Below are 5,707 nucleotides of genomic sequence, written 5' to 3'. Positions count from 1 at the left end.
TTTGAACACAGCACAACAACAGCTCTTAGTCATTGCAGACATTGTCTGTTTCCCCTCCTGTGTAAAACTGCTGCCCCATGTGAGGCTCGAACTCACAACCTTCAGATTATGAGACTGACGCGCTGCCTACTGCGCCAACGAGGCTACAAATCCAATATTCAGTATTAAACTTTTCATGACATAGGCCAAATGCCACTGGTAAATGGCCAGGCAAGCTCTGATCTCAACCTTCCCGTCAGCACAAGGGGAATTAGCTCAAATGGTCAGGAATTTATATGGATGTCAGGTTGGCCGAGTGGTCTAAGGCGCCAGACTCAAGGTGACAAACCTTCCAGGTTAAGGGACTTCTGGTCTCCGAATCGAGGCGTGGGTTCAAATCCCACTTCTGACAATACTTTTACATATGGAACAAGTCCCCGGGACAATTTTGCTATTCTTTTAGCCTAAATTAGAGACCTTTTGGCTTTACCGTCTCTGGCAAAAGCTTTAAAATATCTATGAAGCACACAGAAGAAAACCCTTTAACTGTAATCTCCGTGGAAAATGCTTGTAAATATCTAAGAAGCACACCCTTTTCCTGTAGGCTTTTTTTGTGTATCTTCAAGTTAATTGGCTTCCATTGAATACAATTTGTAGCTGCCAGTGTGAACACAGCACAACAACAGCAGCAGCTTTTAGTCATTGCAGCCATTGTCTGTTTCCCCTCCTGTGTAAAACTGCTGCCCCGTGTGAGGCTCGAACTCACGACCTTCAGATTATGAGACTGACGCGCTGCCTACAGCGCCAACGAGGCTACAAATCCTATATTCAGTATTAAACTTATCATGACATAGGCCAAATGCCACTGGTAAATGGCCAGGCAAGCTCTGATCTCAAACTTCCCGTCAGCACAAGGGGAATTAGCTCAAATGGTCAGGAACTTATATGGATGTCAGGATGGCCGAGTGGTCTAAGGCGCCAGACTCAAGGTGACAAACCTTCCAGGTTAAGTGACTTCTGGTCTCCGAATGGAGGCGTGGGTTCAAATCCCACTTCTGACAATACTTTTACATATGGAACAAGTCCCCGGGACAATTTTGCTATTCTTTTAGCCTAAATTAGAGACCTTTTGGCTTTACCGTCTCTGGCAAAAGCTTTAAAATATCTATGAAGCACACAGAAGAAAACCATTTCACTGTAATCTTCGTGGAAAATGCTTGTAAATATCTAAGAAGCACACCCTTTTCCTGTAGGCTTTTTTTGTGTATCTTCAAGTTAATTGGCTTCCATTGAATACAATTTGTAGCTGCCAGTGTGAACACAGCACAACAACAGCAGCAGCTCTTAGTCATTGCAGCCATTGTCTGTTTCCCCTCCTGTATAAAACTGCTGCCCCGTGTGAGGCTCGAACTCACGACCTTCAGATTATGAGACTGACGCGCTGCCTACTGTGCCAACGAGGCTACAAATCCCATATTCAGTATTAAACTTTTCATGACATAGGCCAAATGCCACTGGTAAATGGCCAGGCAAGCTCTGATCTCAACCTTCCCGTCAGCACAAGGGGAATTAGCTCAAATGGTCAGGAACTTATATGGATGTCAGGATGGCCGAGTGGTCTAAGGCGCCAGACTCAAGGTGACAAACCTTCCAGGTTAAGGGACTTTTGGTCTCCGAATGGAGGTGTGGGTTCCAATCCCACTTCTGACAATACTTTTACATATGGAACAAGTCCCCGGGACAATTTTGATATTCTTTTAGCCTAAATTAGAGACCTTTTGGCTTTACCGTCTCTGGCAAAAGCTTTAAAATATCTATGAAGCACACAGAAGAAAACCCTTTAACTGTAATCTTCGTGGAAAATGCTTGTAAATATCTAAGAAGCACACCCTTTTCCTGTAGGCCTTTTGTTGTGTATCTTCAAGTTAATTGGCTTCCATTGAATACAATTTGTAGCTGCCAGTTTGAACACAGCACAACAACAGCTCTTAGTCATTGCAGCCATTGTCTGTTTCCCATCCTGTGTAAAACTGCTGCCCCGTGTGAGGCTCGAACTCACGACCTTCAGATTATGAGACTGACGCGCTGCCTACTGTGCCAACGAGGCTACAAATCCCATATTCAGTATTAAACTTTTCATGACATAGGCCAAATGCCACTGGTAAATGGCCAGGCAAGCTCTGATCTCAACCTTCCCGTCAGCACAAGGGGAATTAGCTCAAATGGTCAGGAACTTATATGGATGTCAGGATGGCCGAGTGGTCTAAGGCGCCAGACTCAAGGTGACAAACCTTCCAGGTTAAGGGACTTCTGGTCTCCGAATGGAGGCGTGGGTTCAAAACACACTTCTGACAATACTTTTACATATGGAACAAGTCCCCGGGACAATTCTGCTATTCTTTTAGCCTAAATTAGAGACCTTTTGGCTTTACCGTCTCTGGCAAAAGCTTTAAAATATCTATGAAGCACACAGAAGAAAACCCTTTAACTGTAATCTTCGTGGAAAATGCTTGTAAATATCTAAGAAGCACACCCTTTTCCTGTAGGCTTTTTTTGTGAATCTTCAAGTTAATTGGCTTCCATTGAATACAATTTGTAGCTGCCAGTGTGAACACAGCACAACAACAGCAGCAGCTCTTAGTCATTGCAGCCATTGTCTGTTTCCCCTCCTGTGTAAAACTGCTGCCCCGTGTGAGGCTCGAACTCACGACCTTCAGATTATGAGACTGACGCGCTGCCTACTGTGCCAACGAGGCTACAAATCCCATATTCAGTATTAAACTTTTCATGACATAGGCCAAATGCCACTGGTAAATGGCCAGGCAAGCTCTGATCTCAACCTTCCCGTCAGCACAAGGGGAATTAGCTCAAATGGTCAAGAACTTATATGGATGTCAGGATGGCCGATTGGTCTAAGGCGCCAGACTTAAGGTGACAAACCTTCCAGGTTAAGGGACTTCTGGTCTCCGAATGGAGGCGTGGGTTCAAATCCCAATTCTGACAATACTTTTACATATGGAACAAGTCCCCGGGACAATTTTGCTATTCTTTTAGCCTAAATTAGAGACCTTTTGGCTTTACCGTCTCTGGCAAAAGCTTTAAAATATCTATGAAGCACACAGAAGAAAACCCTTTAACTGTAATCTTCGTGGAAAATATCTAAGAAGCACACCCTTTTCCTGTAGGCTTTTTTTGTGTCTCTTCAAGTTAATTGGCTTCCATTGAATACAATTTGTAGCTGCCAGTTTGAACACAGCACAACAACAGCTCTTAGTCATTGCAGCCATTGTCTGTTTCCCCTCCTGTGTAAAACTGCTGCCCCGTGTGAGGCTCGAACTCACGACCTTCAGATTATGAGACTGACGCGCTGCCTACTGCGCCAACAAGGCTACAAATCCCATATTCAGTATTAAACTTTTCATGACATAGGCCAAATGCCACTGGTAAATGGCCAGGCAAGCTCTGATCTCAACCTTCCCGTCAGCACAAGGGGAATTAGCTCAAATGGTCAGGAACTTATATGGATGTCAGGATGGCCGAGTGGTCTAAGGTGCCAGACTCAAGGTGACAAACCTTCCAGGTTAAGGGACTTCTAGTCTCCGAATCTAGGTGTGGGTTCGAATCCCACTTCTGACAACACTTTTACATATGGAACAAGTCCCCGGGACAATTTTGCTATTCTTTTAGCCTAAATTAGAGACCTTTTGGCTTTACCGTCTCTGGCAAAAGCTTTAAAATATCTATGAAGCACACAGAAGAAAACCCTTTAACTGTAATCTTCGTGGAAAATGCTTGTAAATATCTAAGAAGCACACCCTTTTCCTGTAGGCTTTTTTTGTGTCTCTTCAAGTTAATTGGCTTCCATTGAATACAATTTGTAGCTGCCAGTTTGAACACAGCACAACAACAGCTCTTAGTCATTGCAGACATTGTCTGTTTCCCCTCCTGTGTAAAACTGCTGCCCCATGTGAGGCTCGAACTCACAACCTTCAGATTATGAGACTGACGCGCTGCCTACTGCGCCAACGAGGCTACAAATCCAATATTCAGTATTAAACTTTTCATGACATAGGCCAAATGCCACTGGTAAATGGCCAGGCAAGCTCTGATCTCAACCTTCCCGTCAGCACAAGGGGAATTAGCTCAAATGGTCAGGAACTTATATGGATGTCAGGTTGGCCGAGTGGTCTAAGGCGCCAGACTCAAGGTGACAAACCTTCCAGGTTAAGGGACTTCTGGTCTCCGAATCGAGGCGTGGGTTCAAATCCCACTTCTGACAATACTTTTACATATGGAACAAGTCCCCGGGACAATTTTGCTATTCTTTTAGCCTAAATTAGAGACCTTTTGGCTTTACCGTCTCTGGCAAAAGCTTTAAAATATCTATGAAGCACACAGAAGAAAACCCTTTAACTGTAATCTCCGTGGAAAATGCTTGTAAATATCTAAGAAGCACACCCTTTTCCTGTAGGCTTTTTTTGTGTATCTTCAAGTTAATTGGCTTCCATTGAATACAATTTGTAGCTGCCAGTGTGAACACAGCACAACAACAGCAGCAGCTTTTAGTCATTGCAGCCATTGTCTGTTTCCCCTCCTGTGTAAAACTGCTGCCCCGTGTGAGGCTCGAACTCACGACCTTCAGATTATGAGACTGACGCGCTGCCTACAGCGCCAACGAGGCTACAAATCCTATATTCAGTATTAAACTTATCATGACATAGGCCAAATGCCACTGGTAAATGGCCAGGCAAGCTCTGATCTCAAACTTCCCGTCAGCACAAGGGGAATTAGCTCAAATGGTCAGGAACTTATATGGATGTCAGGATGGCCGAGTGGTCTAAGGCGCCAGACTCAAGGTGACAAACCTTCCAGGTTAAGTGACTTCTGGTCTCCGAATGGAGGCGTGGGTTCAAATCCCACTTCTGACAATACTTTTACATATGGAACAAGTCCCCGGGACAATTTTGCTATTCTTTTAGCCTAAATTAGAGACCTTTTGGCTTTACCGTCTCTGGCAAAAGCTTTAAAATATCTATGAAGCACACAGAAGAAAACCATTTCACTGTAATCTTCGTGGAAAATGCTTGTAAATATCTAAGAAGCACACCCTTTTCCTGTAGGCTTTTTTTGTGTATCTTCAAGTTAATTGGCTTCCATTGAATACAATTTGTAGCTGCCAGTGTGAACACAGCACAACAACAGCAGCAGCTCTTAGTCATTGCAGCCATTGTCTGTTTCCCCTCCTGTATAAAACTGCTGCCCCGTGTGAGGCTCGAACTCACGACCTTCAGATTATGAGACTGACGCGCTGCCTACTGTGCCAACGAGGCTACAAATCCCATATTCAGTATTAAACTTTTCATGACATAGGCCAAATGCCACTGGTAAATGGCCAGGCAAGCTCTGATCTCAACCTTCCCGTCAGCACAAGGGGAATTAGCTCAAATGGTCAGGAACTTATATGGATGTCAGGATGGCCGAGTGGTCTAAGGCGCCAGACTCAAGGTGACAAACCTTCCAGGTTAAGGGACTTTTGGTCTCCGAATGGAGGTGTGGGTTCCAATCCCACTTCTGACAATACTTTTACATATGGAACAAGTCCCCGGGACAATTTTGCTATTCTTTTAGCCTAAATTAGAGACCTTTTGGCTTTACCGTCTCTGGCAAAAGCTTTAAAATATCTATGAAGCACACAGAAGAAAACCCTTTAACTGTAATCTTCGTGGAA

This window comes from Electrona antarctica (genome assembly GCF_951216825.1).
Source record: "Electrona antarctica genome assembly, contig: scaffold_25, whole genome shotgun sequence".
NCBI lineage: Eukaryota > Metazoa > Chordata > Actinopteri > Myctophiformes > Myctophidae > Electrona > Electrona antarctica.
The sequence above is the reverse complement of the archived record's forward strand: the minus strand, read 5'-3'. Positions refer to the sequence as shown.